The sequence below is a fragment of the Staurois parvus genome, unplaced genomic scaffold, assembly GCF_062004578.1.
Source record: "Staurois parvus isolate SC_StPar_1 unplaced genomic scaffold, SC_StPar_1.0 ptg003325l, whole genome shotgun sequence".
NCBI lineage: Eukaryota > Metazoa > Chordata > Amphibia > Anura > Ranidae > Staurois > Staurois parvus.
Genome location: NW_028321121.1, coordinates 1 through 20,805, shown reverse-complemented (window position 1 = coordinate 20,805; position 20,805 = coordinate 1). Strand labels below are relative to the sequence as shown.

Below are 20,805 nucleotides of genomic sequence, written 5' to 3'. Positions count from 1 at the left end.
AGCCCACAAGGCAGGTGAGTCCCACCACTATTGGCAAGTCCATTCCTGACAGCACTCTTTGCAACCTCACCAACTTTTTTCCGATCTCTGATCACTCCGTTATTAGCCTCACTCTCTCCTTGGCTTCCAACTACCAGTTACCGGTAGAAACCTTCGTTATCTTAACCCTTCTCTTCTTTTTTTCGGCAACAGATTGTCTCTATGACAAAATCTCAGCCCTGTCCTGTCCCAACCTGGCCACTTCTGTCTACAACAGTTCACGGTCATCCACTGTGGACACATTGGCCCCCCTCACTACACACAGACCTAGGCCCTAACCGCTACAGCCCTGGCAAAAAGACAATACCAGATGCCTCAAAAAATGTAGCCATGCTCTTGAGCGTTTATGGCATACGACTAAGCCCCAGCAAGACTTCAATCAATATAAATCTGCCTTTCAAAAATACAATTCCTGTCTCCACACTGCCAAACAGACCTATTTTATCACTCTCATTAACACCCTCTCACGCAATCCCCATCAACTCTTTTCTCCATTTAACTCTACTTCATCCTTTACCTCCAGCCGCTAACTCACTCACTGCCCAGGAGATCGCTAATCACTTCAAAAATAAGATTGATACAATTAGTGACGAGATCTCTACTGTACAGATATCTCCCTCACCCTACACTCCTTGTCTACCTGCACAATCTATACTTCCCTTGGTTAACCCAGCTACTATAGAGGAGGTTGGTAAACGTTTCTAAAGCCTACCTAACCACCTGCCCCCTGGACCCTGTTCCCTTGCAAATACTTCGGTCATCCTCTGGCTCTATTCTTCACTCTTTAACTCGTATCGTCAGTCTCTCCCTTTCTACTGGCATCTTCCCCAACTCTCTAAAACATGTGCTAGTCGCCCCCATACTTAAAAAGGCCTCACTGAACCCCAGCAATCTTAGCAACCTAAGACCCATCTGCTTACTCCCTTTTGCCTCCAAACTCCTTGAATGTCTAGTCTACAACCAGCTGAGCTGCCACCTTATTGAGAATAACCTTCTCGTTCCCCTTCAGTCTGGATTTCACCCACAACACTCCACAGAAACTGCTCTCCTAAAACTCACAAACGACTTACTAACCGCGAAAACCAATGGTCACTATTCCGTACTCTTGCTCTAGGACCTCTGTGCTGCCTTTGACACAGTTGGCCACCCCCTCCTCCTCAAAAAAACTCTATTTACTTGGTCTTGGTGACTGTACTCTCCGTTGGTTCAAATCTTACCTATCTCACCGCACCTTCAGTGTCACTTACAACTATACTTTCTCCTCTCCTACTCCTCTCACTGTCGGGGTCCCCCAAGGTTCTGTCCTTGGACCTCTCCTAATCTCGATCTACACTTCTTCCTTGGGTCAGCTGATAGCTTCCCATGGTTTCCAATACCATGTCTATGCTGATGACACACAAATCTACCTCTCTACTCCTCAGCTCACCACCTCAATTCCCTCACGTATTAACGATTTACTAACAGACATATCAGAGACAAATCAGACTGGATGTCACACCACTTCCTAAAACTCAACCTATCCAAAACCATTTCTCAGTCAGGATCAATAGCACCACTATCAACCCATCCCTGAATGCCAAAGTGCTAGGGGTAACCCTGGATTCTGAAATATCCTGTCAGGCCCACATCCAATCCCTGTCCAAATCATGCCGCCTCAACCTCCGCAACATCTCCAGAATACGCCCCTTATTAACAAAATGATGCCACAATGCTCCTAATTCACTCTCTGATTATCAGTACAATTTGCACTGTTGTCATTACAGTGCAAATTCTGAAATATCCTGTCAGGCCCACATCCAATCCCTGTCCAAATCATGCCGCCTCAACCTCCGCAACATCTCCAGAATACGCCCCTTATTAACAAAATGATGCCACAATGCTCCTAATTCACTCTCTGATTATCAGTACAATTTGCACTGTTGTCATTACAGTTACAAATTGTATTGTAACTGTAATGTCAACCTTCATTTTGTATAGCGCTGCGCAAACTGTTGGCACTATATAAATCCTGTATAATAATAATAATAATCAGAGAATCTGTCATTCAATAACATTTTGTTGGGGTGGTTACTGCACTAGCTATTGAGTCACAGAATAAATCCACAACACTTGCAGTCAGGACACCGGTACACCACGATCCAAACATATCAACAAACTTACCTTGAACACATCCTAGTTGTGGTCCAGCGTGAAAAGCACCAGCAAGTCAGACGTTCCCTTGGACAGATTCTTGGGGACTACAATTGCTCCAGAGAACTTTCTCTTTACAGTCATTCCGTTTTCACTTTGACAACAAAAATAAACATATTAGTTATCTGGAAGAGCATCAACCCCAGCACTGCCCTCATATTCTACCATGGACAGGAATACAATCAGTTTGATTTAAAATTCCAAACACTTGACTTCTTATGAACAGTTTTCATATTTCCATTGTCTTTAGGATGTATTTGGGTGCATTTATTTTACATTACAATTTAAAGAAGGATCGAAGTCTACACTCAGAAACCTGCAAGTTTAAAGGATAAGTTCACCTATTGTAAAAAAAAAAAAAATAATAAATGCACGTGTTTTTTGCAAGCACCAAAAATGTGCATTTATTATTATTTTACATTGCATTCTGTAAAGTATTGCACCTGTGATCATCAGATTGTGGGTGCAATGCCAGGTTCCAGCAGGCTCACAATAAGCTGTCTGCCCGTACCTGGGCAGAAACGGGTGTGGAAATTTTTGAAAAAACTACTTGTTCAGGGACTAAATCGGTCTCCAGGTCTACTTGTCCTGACTAAAAAATAAATATATTTTAACCAAAACACTATTTAAATCTGAGGTGCTTTATGGACTGTCTGGGGCTTTTAAAAAAAAAAAAAAAAAAAAGGGACTTTATGGCGAATTAAACGTTTAATATTTTTAACATTGCACTCTATATCTCCTCCTCCCCTCCCTGCCTGTCTCCGGCACCGTACCCGGGGACTAGCAGGGAGGGAAGAGACCTTGCAGTGTAATGAGCACTGATTGGCTGCTCCTCAGAAAATGGGAGTGTTGGACTTATCCTTTATCACTTTCACTGCCAGAGCCATTTTTGCGTTTTTTGTGCACATTTAAAAAATCATTTAAGGTCTGATTACACAAAACTCTTAAACATTATATATTTTGTGAAAGCAGAGACCCTAGAAAATAAAATGGCAGCAGTTCCAATTTTATATGTCACATGATATTATCACAAAGATCTATGAAACTTAAAATTTCAGTAAAAAATCCACTTAATTTAATTTCAGGGCACAAAACGCAATAAATTATCAGATTTTCTTGTAAAATATAAAAGATGAGATTGCATCGAGTAAACAGATATCCAACATGTCAAACCTTAAATTTGAATGCACGCGTGAAAAAGGTCCCAAACTTCAGTTCCCTATATTTTCTATAGGTGACGCTTTTAAAGCTCCTTATAGGTCATCAGTTTAGCGTTACATAGGAGGACTGGTACTAGAATTATCGCTCTCATTCTGGTGTGCACGGCGATATAGAACATGTGTATCGCACTTGACGTTTTGATGTGTAGGCGCCCCAGCGCATGCTTTTACATTTGTGTGTGCGTACATATGTGGGGGTGAGGGGCATTATATGCTAGGGTGTAACTTACATTTTTAAGAAATAAATTTTTTTTTTTTTTGTTAAATCACATAGGGGACAAAAAGTCCCCTATGTGATGATTTTGGGTGACAGATTCTCTATTTTGAGACATCCAGGATCTAAAAGACCCTGCATGCCTCCCCTGTGCTCCACCAAGATCAATAACACAAGCATCATTCCCTCCCCTCATGCCAGGGTACTAGGTGTAATCCTAGACTCCCATCTGTCCTTTCAGCCCCAAGTCCAGTCACTGTCCAAATCTTGTAGACTTCACCTCCACAACATCCCCAAGATACGCCCGTTCCTAACCTCAGAAACCACTAAGCAACTTATCCACTCCCTTGTTATATCTGGCCTTGACTATTGTAACTCCCTCCTCATTGGCCTACCTCATCACAGGCTATCCCCTCTTCAGTCTATCATGAATGCTGCTGCCAGACTCATCCACCTTACTAACGTTCTGTATCTGTCACCCCTCTCTGCCAATCCCTCCACTGGCTTAACGTTGCCCAACGGATAAAATTCAAAACATTAACAATAATGTATAAAGCCATTTATAACTCTGCCTCAAATGACATCACCAATCTTGTCTCTAAATATCACCCAAACCGTACTCCCTGCTCCTCACAAGACCTCCTACTCTCTAGCTCCCTTGTCTCCTCCTCCCATGCTCGTCTCCAGGACTTCTCCAGAGCTTCCCCATCCTCTGGAACTCTCTACCCCAATTTATCAGACTATCGCCTACTCTGCAAACCTATCTCTTCAGGGAAGCCTATCCTTCCCTCAACTAATACTGGAATCTTCTACTCTTCCAACCAGTTCATCCCCCAAAGTTACTACCTTTTGTACCACTAGCCCCTCCCTCCTAGATTGTAAGCTCCAAGGATAAGGCCCTCCTATCCCTCTTGTATTGAACTGTATTGTTGCTGTATTGTCTCCCGTTATATTGTAAAGTGCTGAGCAAACTGTTGGCACTATATAAATCCTGTATAATAATAATAATAATAATAATCACATTCTTTCCTGGCAGGGCCGGATTTAGTTTGTCTGGTCTGGGGGTGCAGTAAAAAAAAAAAAAAAAAAAGTCGGGGGCATAATGTTTACACACATTTTATCCAATCCTCTCTTAGCTCCCTACAACTCCATGTGGCTGTATTATGCCAGCGTTTTTCAATCTTCAGATCCAGCTGAGGAAAGCTGGGATTGAACAGAAAATAAGTCCAGCAGTGCATGTAGCACACCATTGCAATTGGTTGTCACGGTCAGGTTGTGCCTAGCAGTGGAAATGGCTTAAAGCAGGATGAAAAGAACCTGAGCCTAGTCCCAGTATACAGTACACTGTACACATATGGCACAGTCCTTGTACCCACAAAATGCTTCTAATTTATATGCCACAAGTGACAGTCTCACAGTAAGAACATAAACCTCAGGGCAAAGGAGTTAAAAAGAACCCTTCCTTTACATTTGCTTTTCTGCACCCAAAAAGGTATTGTTTTGCCTCACTGAGCATATCTTAAAGAACTTCATAACAGGTTGCCGACCAGCCACAGTACATATACTTTTTTTCTTTTGTTTAGAAAAAATTAGTCTTAGCCTTGCATTAATTTTACTAAAGCTCTTATTATTAGCGTTCGTATTAAAACCACAAAAATGACCACGGAGTGTGTAATTGTGGGAGAGTCTGCGCCTACACTGGGTACAATACTATCACTGAATTCTCTGAACACAGCGCACTAAGCTTTGCAGCAGCTGTAAAACAGTCCTGCTGCCACCCTGTTCTCCACAGAGGGGGAAGTTAAGGATATATACAGTATCTCACAGAAGTGAGTACACCCCTCACATTTCTGTAAATATTTGATTCTATCTTTTCATGTGACAACACTGAAGAAATGACACTTTTCTACAATGTGACGTAGTGAGTGTACAGCTTGTATAACATGTAAATCTGCTGTCCCTTCAGAATAACTCAACACACTGCCATTAATGTCTAAACCGCTGGCAACAAAAGTGAGTCCACCCCTAAATGACAAGGTCCAAATTGGGCCCAAAGTGTCAATACTTTGTGTGGACACCATTATTATCAAGCACTGCCTTAACCCTCTTGGGTATGGAGTTCACCAGAGCTTCACAGGTTGCCACTGGAGTCCTCTTCCACTCCTCCATGACGACATCACAAAGCTGGTGGATGTTAGAGATCTTGCGTTCCTCCACCTTCCGTTTGAGGATGCCCCACAGATGCTCAATAGGGTTTAGGTCTGGAGACATGCTTGGCCAGTCCATCACCTTTACCCTCAGCTTCTTTAGCAAGGCAGTGGTCGTCTTGGAGCGGTGTTTGGGGTCGGTATGTTGGAATACTGCCCTGCGGCCCAGACTCCAAAGGGAAGGGATCATGCTCTGCTTCAGTATATCACAGTACATGTTGGCATTCATGGTTCCCTCAATGAACTGTAGCTCCCCAGTACCGGCAGCACTCATGCAGCCCCAGACCATGACATTCCCACCACCATGCTTGACTGTAGGCAAGACACACTTGTCTTTGTACTCCTCACCTGGTTGCCTCCACACACGCTTGACACCACCTGAACCAAATCAGTTGATCTTGTTGTCATCAGACCACAGGACGTGGTTCCAATAATCCATGTCCTTAGTCTGCTTGTCTTCAGCAAACTGTTTGCAGACTTTCTTGTGCATCATCTTTAGAAGAGGCTTTCTTCTGGGACGACAGCCATGCAGACCAATTTGATGCAGTGTGTGGCGTATGGTCTGAGCACTGACTGGCTGACCCCCTTCCCATTCAACCTCTGCAGCAATGCTGGCAGCACTCATACATCTATTTCTCAAAGACAACATCTTGATATGACGCTGAGCACGTGCACTCAACCTCTTTGGTTGACCATGGCGAGGCCTGTTCGGAGTGGAATCTGTCCTGTTAAACCGCTGTATGGTCTTGGCCACCGTGCTGCAGCTCAGGTTCAGGGTCTTGGCAATCTTCTTATAGCCTAGACAATTGTTTGATAAAAAATTCCTCCTGCGCTGTAATGGACCCCAAACCCTACCTATCAGCTGCTTACACTCAAACTGATACCCAACCAGTGCAGAATAAATATTAAACAATAGTGCAGCGCTAATAAACTGAATCACTATAAATATTGCTACATGGGCTAAAAATGCCAAACACACCTACATGTGAAATAATGATATTGAAAACATGGAAAAAAAATTAAAAAATGAAAACATATGAAATGTGAAAAATATGACACATCTTAAAGTGACCAAATCATCTTAGTGCCCCACACAAGTGCCAGCAAATAATATTGGAATAAAGATAACAAACATAAATCACGTGATAGTGCCACTTCAAATCTCATAAATGTACAAACGCAGAAATATATAAGTCCAATATGAATAATTCAGTGATGCAACATACACATACACACGCAGCTGGAGTGGAAAAGTGTGTTGGCACTTACACGATTGAGCACCAATTGCACATTGCATGTGTATGTTGCATCACTGAATTATTCATATTGGACTTATATATTTATGCGTTTGTACATTTATGAGATTTGAAGTGGCACTATCACGTGATTTATGTTTGTAATCTTCTTATAGCCTAGGCCATATTTATGTGGAGCAACAATTCTTTTTTTCAGATCCTCAGAGTTCTTTGCCATGAGGTGCCATGTTGAACTTCCAGTGACCAGTATGAGAGAGTGGGAGCGATAACACCAAATGTAACACACCTGCTCCCCTTTCACACCTGAGACCTTGTAACACTAATGAGTCACATGACACTGGGGAGTGAAAATGGCTAATTGGACCTTGTCACTTAGGGGTGGACTCACTTTTGTTGCCAGCGATTTAGACATTAATGGCTGTGTGTTGAGTTATTTTGAGTGGACAGTACATTTACATGTTATACAAGCTGTACACTGACTACGTCACATTGTAGCAAAGTGTCATTTCTGCAGTGTTGTCACATGAAAAGATAGAATAAAATATTTACAAAAATGTGAGGGGTGTACTCACTTCTGGGAGATACTGTATTTGCCAACTAATTCAAGACCAAGAAAAATACAAGTGCCGCAGGACCAAAACAGCAGGGACGTTTACCGACATGAATAGAAGGACCTTCCACCAATGCGTTTTTTCTAATATACCTGCTCTATGTGCAGCACATTGGGGTGTATGGATTATGAATGGCACACCCTTACATTGTACAGCAGACCGCAATGCACTGCACTACAACCAACATATACCATTTTATTGTGGGTATTGAGCCTAAAACACTTTTTCCCCGCTCACACTCCCACTCAGAACAGTACGGCACCTATAGGACTGATGAGGTCACAGCTCCTCATGTTCCTCTGGTTGGGGAATCCCAGCGGGCTGCTGACAGGAGGCCGGAGTGTAGAATTCCATGAGGTATTCACAACGACTTGGCTCCGACGTGGACATGATGACTGTTTCTTTACCACAGAACAATTTCACCTGCAGAAGGGAGAAAAATGACGGCATTTGCATGTCTTAGTCTGATCAAACACCTCATCACGATTGCTACGGTGCAACATACAGGGGGAAACACGCCTCCTCACACGTTCCCAAAGATTCCGAGTACAATCCTTCCACGTGGCTGTATGTGTACAGATGCACTTTTATGGAGACTACAAAACTGCTATGTAGCTGTATTTATAAAGTGACTGCAATGCTGTTACATAGCTGTGCAGAGTAGGCATAAGATATATGGTGTATGTGACCTTCTAGGTGTCTCGTTATCCTGTAATGAAGCCATACCCTGCACTTTGGTCACAGCAGGCAATGCCCCGCAATCCAACATGTTATTCCCATCGGTCATCCCTAGTGACACTCACCAATGTGGACCGGTTGGGACCCTGCCAACAGCCTGTGCCCTGGTCGTACTTCATGGCACTACATCTGTCATTTTCTGGTCCGGCCCAGGTGTTCCAGATGCTGTGAATATGAAGTCATAACAAAAAAAGAAAAATCACATTTACTAGAAGGTGCTCAGGAGCCTATTTGCCCATTTCCTGTGAGTCCGGTTCACACCAATGCACTGAATGAAATGTTATTTTGTGAAATTTTATTAAAGGACAAGTTCACCTTTTGTAACGTTACGTGTTATACCCGTATTCAAGGTGTAACATGTAACAAGTTACTTTTGCAGCAGCAACAAGGCCCCCCCCAATCCTCATTGTGTCAGCATGCTGCTGATCTTCTCCCCACACCCACCATTTTAAATAAACACGGCCTTGCGGCGCTCCGTCCACCCAGCCGTGTCATCCATTCACAGAATTTTGTGAACGGGAAAACTACAAGTACCAACAGCTTTTGCAGCTGACGGCTTATAGTCCTCAACCACGGCACTGTTGAGTGCTCTAGGTAGTTCACTGCTCCTCCCAGTACGTGGTGATAGCAACACTGACATTCTGCAGGAGCCTAATATTGCACCCAGGTTGCACAAAAAAAAATAAATAAAAAAAAAACATTTTTACCTTCAAAAACTTTCCTTTCTTTTCTTTTTTTTTTACAAAGAGCAGCTTATCCTTTGAAGTAAAACAAGTAAACGGTGTGATGCAAAATGTCGATGGTGTGAATGGATCCTACAAAGAGTGGGCTTGTGGATAGGAATTGTGTTCCAACACAATTGTGTTTTTTTTTTTACTTTAGGTACTTTCACATTTGTTTCTTACTCAAAACATGCATACAAATATCAATGCCATTGGACTCCATTGTTTTCACTTTTGTATAGAAGGCTTACTGCTGGCAGGTTTGGGGCATCCTCACAGTAGTAAAAATCATCATTTCTGAGCTTACAGAACCAGAAATAAACAAGTACTAACACGCATAAAATGACAACAAATGAAGAACATTTCCTTAAAGCACAGGAGAAAAGCTGCAGATTTGTGGCAACTACTGCACCGAAACACATTAAAACTCCAGCAGGTAAAAAAAAATAAACACCCCTAATAAGGCACCTTTCAAACCGTTTGGCTCCGATCAGCAGGGTATCTGCTCACAGATCGCAGTGGACTTTCCTCTGTGTGAAAGGAGCCTTAGCATTACTATTTTTGTGACCTGCAGGAGTAATAATGTTTCAGTGTGTGACCGGTCACATCCGTGCCCTTACAGTTTCTGTGGACACAGGCAGACCCGTCAGCTCTATGGGTGGCCAGGTGTAAATGGGCTCTCCTGTACCTCCCATCCAGTCAACAAAAATGAAAAATTACGCATTTCTTTTCTGTTTTTTTGCTTTCTGGACCTGGATGGCGGTAGGTGGATGTAAAGAGACACAAGCCCAATTACATCTGCCTGTCCATAGGGCTCCATGGACCTTCCAACCAGGTCTGCCTGAAAAACTGACAAGTGGACCTGATTGGAATGCTGGTGTGAAAGTAGCCTAACAATTACATCAGCACTTGCCCTATAATAGATCATACTCATCTGCAGCTTAGACCAAATTAGGGCTCATTCACAAAGAGAAAAAAACACAGTTATTTACCTGTTAACTATTTCCAGGAATCTTCCAGGACAGCTTCACATGAGAGATAGGCTCCTCCTACCAGGAAACACCTGATCCACTTTTTCCTAATAAATAGCCTCTCCACCCCTGAGATCCTCAGTGTAATAATATAACCGAAGGTCTAGGATAAAACACAAATATAACAGTAGGAATATCATATATCTAGTCCATTGTATGACAGAACACCAGCTTATAACTAGAAAAGCTACAATTTCTGGGGAAATTGTGTGAAGTGTTCTTGCCTCCACCAGTAGTCTATAACTGGAGTGGGCGGTGTAACTGGGTGGAGTGGGTTCCTATGGCAACTCACTCTACAGCAAGGCCAGAGAAGAGCGGTTAAAAAACTGCTCCAACTTGCTCACTTCACTGGCGGTTGGCCTCTTCAAAAGATTGTAGTTTAAAAATGATAAATCTGAAGAGCTTTATATTGTGAGAATCACAAGACCCAGCCCTACATTTTGTTGCATAGTATGTCTCTGAAATATTAAAAATGAAGGCACAGTCGCAGTTTAGAAATTGCCCTTCAAATTTGAGGTGGCTAGAGTGCAGTTTCAATGAATGTCAATGGGCGGCGTGAGTTGCAAACAAATGGTCATATTGTGAAGACTATCAGGACTATCGCCTAGCCGTGGACATTTTTAGTGGCAGCAGGGATAGCTGAACGTTTTGATATAAGATTTGTGTAGGTGGGCTTGAAAATGAGGGAGTGATGGCAGTTTACAAATCATGTCCTGATTTTTCAGCTCACACTCTAGCTTTTGTCAGCTCCCACTCTAGTTTTCAACATTCCGCCATTCATTCCTATGGGACCAATTTCACCACAAAAACGCTGATATTTCGTGAACCATTCGGCGAAACGTTCCACAAAGTAATAGCACACCAATCGGGAACAATCCGCACGTTTCGGTATATTACTGTCTATGTAGTGTAAAAACTGCGGGAGGAGTTAGGGTGGTAAATTTGGCAATAATAATAGGAATATATATGTGAGATAACAGTAAGTGGTTGCCATGCAAGAACACTTAATGACAGGATTCTCCCAATTAAGCCTTCCTAAATGTAACCCATTGGAATTATGCACCACAATCCTTTTGCAGCGGTTTAACACTGACACTGGTATTTCCCCACCCCCCACCGATAACTGGCCCTACAGCCACTGATTATTTTCAGCCAAGAGTAAAATGGAAGTTGATTCTAATCCAAGAATCTGTCATTCAATAACATTTTGTTGGGGTGGTTACTGCACTTGCTACTGAGTCACAGAACAAACCCAAAACACTTGCAGTCAGGACACCGGTACGCCACGATCCAAACACATCAACAAACTTACCTTGAACACATCCTAGTTGTGGTCCAGCGTGAACAGCACCAGCAAGTCAGACGTTCCCTTGGACAGATTCTTGGGGACGACAATTGCTCCAGAGAACTTTCTCTTTACAGTCATTCAGTTTGCACTTTGACAACAAAAATAAACATATCAGTTATTTGGAAGAGCATCAACCCCAGCACTGCCCACATATTCTACCATGGACAGGAATACAATCAGTTTGATTTGTAATTCTGAACACTTGACTTCTTATGAGCAGCTCTCATATTTCCGTTGTCTTTAGGGTGCATTTATTTTACATTACAATTTAAAGGAGGATTGAAGTCTACACTCAGAAACCTGCAAGTTTAACCACCTATCTACCGGGCACTTATACCCCCTTTGTGCCCCGGCCAATTTTCAGCGCTGTCTCACATTGAATGACAATTGCACAGTCATGCAACATTGTACACATATGACATTTTTATAATATTTTTCACACACAGAGATTTTTTTTTGTGGTATTTAATCGCAGTTGGGTGTTTTATTTTTGGCACTATAAACAAAAGAAGAGCAACATATGCAGCAATGATGGGCACTGATAGGCGGCGCTGATGGGCGACACGGACAACCAGCCCTGACTGCCGAAGCTGAATGGGTGGCATTGATGGACGGTACTGATGGGGGCCCTGCTGGGTGGTACTGAAGGGCACTGATCATCAGTGCCCTGATGATCATTGCCGATCTCCTCTGTGACAGCTGCCAGTTATCGGCAGTACTTTCTGCACGCTGTGACAGTGTGAGGAAAATGCTGCCGATAACAGACAACTGTATTTACACAGTGAACTGTTGTGTCATTGGACGCAGCTGATCATGTGGGAAAAGGCTGCTGTGATTGGCCTTTTACCTCATCATGTGATCAGCTGTCTCCGTAGGACACAGCGATCACGGAGATCGCCGGGTGCGTGCCCCTGATGGTGCGCGGGGGGCACATTCTGGGAGGACGTCATAAGACACCCTCCCAGAATTAGGTAACCGCGCTGTAGCCGTCATTTGGCTATATCACGGTTACCAAGTGGTAAAAGGATAAGCTCACCTTTTGTAAAAAAAAAAAAAAAAATTAAAAATGCACGTTTTTTTTTTTTGCAGCCAACAAAAATGTGCATTTACTATTTTTGTACATTACATTCTGTAAAGTATTGCACCTGTGATCAGCAGATTGTGGGTGCAATGCCCGGATCCTGCAGACCCACAATAAGCTGTCTGCCCGTACTCCCATATGTCAGAAAGTTCCTACACTGCAGGAAGAATCAATGAACTACAAGAGTGCTCATCAGTGTCCTCGCAGCTCATTGAGAACTACAACCTGTCAGCCACAATGGCTGACAATACTTGTAGTCCGTTCATTCAAGGAAACTGAATGAATGACGTGGACATGTGGGTGGAGCCCTGAAGGGCCACACTGTTTTTAAATTGTGACAGCGGGTGAGGGAAGAAGCCCACTGTCATGGAGAGGAGCGCTGGTGGCGGGAGGTTGGGGAATAGGAGCATGGTAAGTGTTACACCCCAAATATGGGTGACATGCTCCGAAAGGTGCTTAGATCCTTTCATTTCTACATTGTTTTTGTTCAACCAGAGTGGCTCCAGGCAGAAAAGTACAACCTGAAGATGAACTGCTGAAAAACAATCTGGAATACATAGAACAGAGACATTTTACCTGCCAAAAGATTCTTTATTTCTGTCTGTCCAGTTCTGAGAATTTCAAAGCTCTGTCACACTGCACAGCTCTGTCTAGCAGGGCAGTAGACCTGATTTTAATCTGCTGCAGTAACTTACAGTTCTTGCTCCTCCCTCAGTCTGAATGGATAGTGAAAGAAGCAGTAGACTGATGAGCTCACACCCGTCACTCTGCTCTCTCCTCCTAACCGCATGCCCCTTACACGAGTATTGCAGCAGAACTGATTCACTTCTTGTGCTGCGGCTTCTCTCTGGTCAAATCTGAACTCTGCTGTACAGGGATTTTAAGAGTCAAATATCAAGTCAAAGTGTAGGCACTTGCATCATTCAATGTAATAATTATATATAAGCAGTAGACGAGCACATAAATGCTGCATTCTAGTCCATGGGGCGTCATTTTAAATGACTCATTCAGGGCAGAGAAATATTTTTTAAAAATGTGAGAGCCCATAAAGCTGCCCGTACATTTCACCTCCCACAAACCTATATGGATCAGGCCATATGAGCAGAGATGCAGTATGGATCCTTTTTATGCAGGATCTTTCAGCTAGCAAGATCCTGTAAAAATGTCGGCAGCCGTCAAAGGACAAGTTCACCTTTCGTAACGTTAAACCCAAACTCAGGGTGTAAAATGTAATATGTTGTTATGATCAGACTGGGCCCTGTGGGGGATCTTCTCCCCTCTCGCTGTCAAATTTTTAAAACCGTGGCCGTGTAGGGCTCCGCCCACACAGTCACCTGTGGATGAGAGACTACAAGTCCCAAGAGCCTTAGCGGCTGTCAGCTTTAGTCCTCAATAAACTACTACTGTGCTGTGAAGTGCCGTGGTAGTTCATTCATTTTTCCTGTCAGTATATCTGTTGGCTCGTACATCCCTTTACGTGTAAGAAGATATACTAACAGATCTGCAGGAGACCCGCATGGCGCTGGCACAATGGTCTACGGGCTCCTGCAGACAGAAATAAGAAATGCACATTTATTTTACCTGCAAAAAAAAAAAAAAGTGCAATAATTATTGTTTTTTAAAAGGTGAACTCATCCTTTAAAGGATACAGTCACCTTTTGTAACGTTACACCCATATTCAGGGTTACAATCACACCAGCCCCTGCACCCCCCCCCCCCCCCCATCACCGTTGTATCTGCTAATGGGGGATCTTCTCCCCCCTGCTAGCTGTCAAAATGTAAAATAAAAACTGCTATGCGGGGCTCCGGCAGCGTCACTCATTCACAGTATTCTGTGAATGGGAAAACTACAAGTCCCAGCAGCCTTTCCAGTTGTCAGTTTGTGGTTTTCAACCAACTATCACGCCAGTCCACAGCACCATGGTAGTTCATTGAGCCTTCCTGTCAGTAAGTATCTGCTTGCCCATACGGGATGTACAAGCAAGCAGATTCTGGCTGTGGTGGGAGCACAGCCTGCCTGTCCTCCAATGGGCAAGATTTATTTTTAATAGTAATGGCGGCGATCAGCAACTTATAGCATGACTGCGGCGGGCATTCTGACACTGGGGGGAACTGACTTGATGTCACTGACATCCCCAGTGACACCAATACACTGATCAGTGCTAATAAAAAGCGCTGACACTGTACTAATGGCACTGGTCAGGAAGGGGTTAGCATGTGGGGCGATCAAAGGGTTAACTGTGTGCTGTGTAAGCCATGCAAAGCATTGTGCAGTAGCTGACAGGGGAGAGCACTGTATTGTTTACATACAGTTCTCTCCCTCCGTCAGTAATGCTCCTCAATCACCGGGACCCGGTGACTGACAGCTAAGGCTGCGAATAGCTGCACGGGTAGGGGCGTGCACGGCTCAGAAATGCAAAATGACGTATATATACAGGTGATTTTGCGCACCCCTGCCGCCCTGTAGCAGTATATCTTCTATAGGGCGGCAGGAAAGCGGTTCACTGAAAGTACAAATACGAGGTAACCTGATAAGACTTCTTTTCTGATCTTCTGGAGTTTAATGGACACTAGCTAGATCAAAGCTGAGCACATAAATCTTGAAGATCTGAACTTCAGCTTCCCTTCAGTCTTACACAGTTGTACAGACTTCTCTGCTCTACTGACATGGCATGATTTCACTGCACACTGAGCTTCTCACAGTGTGCATCACAAGTCAGAGCCCACCTTATTTCCTTGCTGGAGGACGTCAAGCATCTATTCTTTCCTCCCCGGCCTTCCTGTCCCTGGTCCACCCTTTTCATTCATTGGATTTCACTTTCAATCATGAAGATTCGGCATCACATGTGTGCATTACCTGGAGTGATTTGTGTGCCAACCAAGCCTGCCGAGAGTGCCACTGCTGAGAGACGGACATCCAACCATCAAAGCATTTTGATTTTTGCACAAATCGTCCTAAGAGTCAGCCCACTGCTTGTATCAGAACTGAGGACCTATGAGAGGAGTACTGAGGCAGGGTGCTGTGATCATTTCAGAAGGCCAGCATCCCACTAGCACCTCTCACCAGCCATTGCATAGGGAAGCACAGAGACCCAGTGATGTCTAAACAAGCTATATAGTGAAAACAGAAAGTTTCCTTTTAAAACTCATCAGCATGTTGATGGGGATGGAAAGACTTCAGCTTCAAAGGAAACCCTGAGGAACATATCGAGGTGACCCTTTCTTCTGAGAATTGTAGTACCCGCCATGATACTTTGGATCATCCTTCACAAGTACAGAGATGAGGAATTCTAACAGTTTTCTGACATTCACAGCATGCTTGTTCCAGGCATTGAAGCCAAACTACCAGGCACATAGCATTTTCAGAAGACCAACAATGGCCACAAAAGCAGACCCATACTTCTCATGACAGGTAGACTTTGAAGGAAACGAATGCATGAAACAATATGGAGATCATTATGGAACACTCTGAAAATGCTATTTGCCTGGCTGTCTCTAGAATCCATACTTTGAAACACCAACTTGAAGCCAGCATGCAGGTTAGAAAGCAGGGATGCACCGATACCATTTTCTGATCGGCCAGTACCGATACTTTCGGTCAAGTACTCGCCGATACCGATTGCCGATACTTTGTGGTGCGATGTGCGTCAATACAAAATGTATGAACACAAATTGCACCACAAAGACCAGCATGCAATGTGAACAGGAATGCAATTTCTGTCCAAAACAAATGCGGTTTCCCCACTGGACAGGAGCGGTGAAGGGAGTTTTCCCGCAGCGGAGAGTGGGCATGTGGGGATGTATACCATGGTGGCAGATACTCCATATTCTCAGCGGTAGGAGAGGAGACAAAGACGCCGACATCTGAAATCCCTGCCGATTTCTCTCCTCACCTTGCAGCAATGACAGTTCAGGCTAGAGGACTATTGATGTCACATGGACGGTGCTGACCAATCAGATGCCACAGGGATGTTGGATTCCTATCTCCTGACGCCCGGGACATGTAGTTCCGGGCGCTGGGCAGGTAGTTTCATTCTACCTTTAGGTCTGCTGCGGGCAAGCAGCAGGGCTCACCTGTCAGGTGAGGCAATAGGTGGCAGCGCTGCTGTTGACTGCGTTGCACAGTGCCAGCCTCTCCGCACCCCCGTCGTGTGCTCTCCCCGTTGGGTAGAGGGGAGGGAGAAGAGCGGACGAGTCCCCTCCCCTTCTTGTGCTGACTCGGAAGTGACGTTATGATGTCACTTCCGGGTCCCCGTTGAGAGATTGTAGAGCAATCCCCATAGGAACAGAGGGGAGACATCCAGAGTCTTTTAGACCTTGGATGTCTCGAAGAGAACCTGTCACCAAAAATCATCACATAGGGGAAGTTGTCCCCGTGATTAAAAAAAAACTTTTTTTTTACAATTATAAACAATGAAAGTTACACCCAAGCACATGCCATCCCCCCAAAAAGGCCGGCACCCCCACACATACAAAAACGTACAAAACGTAAAAGCACACGCTGGGACGCCTACGCATCAAACCGTCGATTGCGATACGTTACATATCGCCGCGCACGCCAGAATGAGAGCGATAATTCTAGCACCAGACCTCCTCCGTAATACTAAACTGGTGACCTATAAAGGAGCTTTAAAAGTGTCACCTATAGAAAATACAGGGTACTGAAGCTCCTCGCCATTTCACAAGTGCGCACAAATTTAAGGATGACAAGTTGGATATCTATTTATTCGCTGCAACCTCGGCTTTTAGATTTTACAGAAAATAGGGTCATTTATTGCTTTTTTTGTGCCCTAAAATTAACATACTTGTATTTTTTACTGAAATTTTGCGATAATATGGGACATAAAAAATTGGAACTACCACTATTTTATTCTCTAGGGTCTCTGCTTTCAGGAAATATATATTTGGGTGTTATGCCATCTTCAGGCTTAAAATGATTTTTTAAATGTGTGCAAAAATGGCAAAAACGTCTCTGGCAGCCAAAGGGATAAAGTATAAGCCCTGACCCACCCATTCCTGACGAGCAGCCAATCGGTGCTCAGTACACTGCAAGGTCTCTCTCCTCCTTGCTAGTCCCCGGGTGCAGTGCTGGAGAGAGGGGGGGGGAGGGGGAGGAGATAAACAGCGCAATGTTAAAAATATGACACGTTTAAGTCGCCATAAAGTCTCTTTTGCTTTTAAAACAAGTAGATTGTCATGAGGGACAAGTAGATTGGGGCCCCGATTTAGTCCCTGGACACGTCGTTTATCAAACATTTCCACCCCCCTGTGCCATCTCGCCCGTACTGTCATCGCTGCAAGGAGAGGAGAGAAAGCCGCTTCACAGGTCTGCAGATTTGAAATCCCCACAACTATCTATTCTCTCCTTGCAGCGATGACAGTCCGGGCAAGGCGGCTTCTGATTGGTCAGCACCGTCCATGTGTCCATAACAGGAAGTGAGAGGAAATCCATGCAAACTGGACCCCCCAGATCACCAGAACTAGTGTCCCCATCGGAAGATTTCCCCTCTATCACTTTTCTGGGGACAACCCAAAATGTGGGATCGTCTTTCCCATTCACTTTGGATGATGATGGTAAACAGGACAAACAGAGAGGGGGGATCTCCCCAACAATGGGGGCACAGACAGCAATAAACACTGACAGGGGCTCCAATCATCTCCACTCCATCCAAATCTAAACATGACTTTCCTTTACTTATTTCATTTCTTTTAATATTTAGATTTGTTTTCAGTATTCCTCAGTGATTGTATGACACGGATCTCTTTATGAAGAGTGGGGGAGGGGCGGGGAAGTGATATTTGGGGGATTATAGCTCTGTATTCATTTCCTTTATGAATGGCTGATATGGGGGGGGGGGGGTCTGGCACAGCTGCTGGGGGGATTATTGGGGGGGTTTCTGCACAATGCTGGGGTACTATAGAATGAATACATGGAGAGAAATGAGATGTATTCTGTGCAGGCATGGGGGGGGGGGGGGGGCAGAAACACTGGAGGGGGGGATGGGGGAAGTTGTAGTAACACTGGGGGGGCAGAAATACTGGGGTGGAGGACAGATACACTGGGGGATGGGGGCAGTTGTGGTAACACTGGGGGGGGGGATGGGGGAAGTTGTGGTAACATGGGGGGGCAGAAACACTGGGGTGGAGGACAGATACACTGGGGGGATGGGGGCAGTTGTGGTATCACTGGGGGGGGATGGGGGAAGTTGTGGTATCACTGGGGGGGCAGATACACTGGGGGGATGGGGGAAATTGTTGAAACACGGAGGGAGCAGAAAGACTGGGGGGGGGGGATGGGGGAAGTTGTTGTAACACGGGGGGGGGGCAGAAACACTGGGGGGGGGGGATGGAAGAAGTTGTTGTAACACGGGGGGGGGGGGAAGAAACACTGGCAGGATGGGGGAAATTGTTGAAACACGGAGGGAGCAGAAAGACTAGGGGGGGATGGGGGAAGTTGTTGTAACACGGGGGGGGGGGGCAGAAACACTGGGGGGGGAATGGGGGAAGTTGTTGTAACACGGGGGGGCAGAAACACTGGGGTGGAGGGAAGAAACACTGGGAGGAAGGGGGATGTGGGTAGTTGTTGTAACGGGGGGGGGGGGGGGGGGCGGGAACACTGTCGGGGATGTGGACAGTTGTGGTAACACGGGGGGGGGGGGAGGATGGGGGCAGTTGTAACACTAGGGGGGGCAGAAACACGGGGGGGATGGGGGCAGTTGTAACACTGGGGAGGAGGGCAAAAACACTGGGGGGGGGGGCATTGGGGAAGTTGTGGTAAAACGGGGGGGGGGCAGAAAGACTCGGGGAGAAGGTGGGGGCGCTTGTAGAAACACTGGGGGGGCAGAAACAGTGTGGGGGGAAATTGTAATACGGGGGGGCACAGAAAAACTGGGTGGGGGGCCATTGGGGAAGTTGTGGTAAAACAGAGGGGCAGAAAGACTGGGGGAAGGTGGGGGCAGTTGTGGTAACACTGAGGGGGGGCAGAAACACTGGGGGGGGCAGGTTTGGTAAAACTGGGGGGGGGGGGCAGTTGAGGTTACACTGGGGGGGTCGAAGCTCCAGGTATGTCCCCCCCCCATCATTTATTTGTCTCTCAATAGATAAAATCCCCCCCACATCATCCAGCACTCCCTCAGCCTCTTCCTCCTCCCCACCCCCGGCCTTCTCCTCACCTGGGCTCCCCCGGTCTCCATCTTGCCCACCCCGGACCCCGTTTCTCTCAGCTCCCGTCTGTCTCCTCCATCCCTCCTCGGGCTCCTATTACTCTCTGTGACATCAAAAGATGGCTGCCGAAGGAAAGCCATGTCTATAACGTTTAATGGAGCTGATTGGGAAGGGAGACACCTATGGCGGGGAGCGGTATTACCGCCATGGAACACATACAGGCACAGTGACATCTGGAGGCAGAATTTAGGAAAACCCACTAAAGTCACCACAACACTGATTCATTCTATGGGAAAATCAATAAAATAGCAGATTTAGTTTGGTTTTCAGTAAAAATATGTAGGCCCGAAAAGTGACGCTGTGATTGGCAGAGTGATTAGCTCCACCTCCAGGCTCTGATTGGCAGAGTGATTAGCTCCGCCTCCAGGCTGCCTCTGACCTCACTTCCTTTCTGGTTGTTGAGCGATACAGATCGTCAGAGCGGTTCTCCTGCAACTGACTGCGATCATTAGCATTTCTATTGCTGATATCATTATATTATTCTTTAGTAGTGGGAAATATTTATATTTTTAGCCACTTTGAGGTCATCCAGCACCATCACGATGCCACGACCTTCACGACGCCCATCCCGTGGAAGGTCTTCACATCAGGTGAACGGAGGGTCTCCGATCGCCCATCGGACGAGGTCCAGGGTCCAACGTCATCGGAGACGGGAGGAGGCCTCCACCCACCGCAGCCGTTCACCAAGAGAGCGAGCCCGGGCCCCTGAGCACCCTCCACCACCGGCCATGGAACAGCGCGCCGGGGCCCCTGAGCACCCCCCAGCCATGGAGCAGCGCGCCGAGGAGGAGGTAATTCTCTGTCCCATCTGTTTGGCAGGTTATGAAGATGGAGAGGACACGACCATCCTGGCCTGCGCTCACGAGTTCCACACCAGCTGTATCCACCGATGGCTTGAAGAGAGCGCCACCTGTCCAATCTGCA

The 20,805-nt window shown here is 45.5% G+C and overlaps 1 long non-coding RNA gene across 4 annotated transcripts in view; it reads right to left on the bottom strand.

The window, feature by feature from the left end:
- The window catches only part of LOC149428312 (uncharacterized), a 31,861-nt gene extending 11,074 nt beyond the window's left edge, over positions 1-20,787 (bottom strand). Inside the window, exons 1-6 of one of the 4 annotated variants that reach the window (XR_016310782.1) lie at positions 19,830-20,787; positions 11,541-11,664; positions 10,190-10,331; positions 8,541-8,640; positions 8,000-8,160; positions 2,200-2,323 (exon numbers count right to left, since the gene is read on the bottom strand). This is a non-coding gene — a long non-coding RNA (uncharacterized LOC149428312). Of the gene's footprint in view, positions 1-2,199; positions 2,324-7,999; positions 8,161-8,540; positions 8,641-10,189; positions 10,332-11,540; positions 11,665-15,514; positions 18,481-19,829 lie in introns of those variants that run through there. The other 3 variants (XR_016310779.1, XR_016310781.1, XR_016310780.1) reach the window with 3 other exon arrangements.
- Positions 20,788-20,805: the final 18 nt, after the last annotated feature.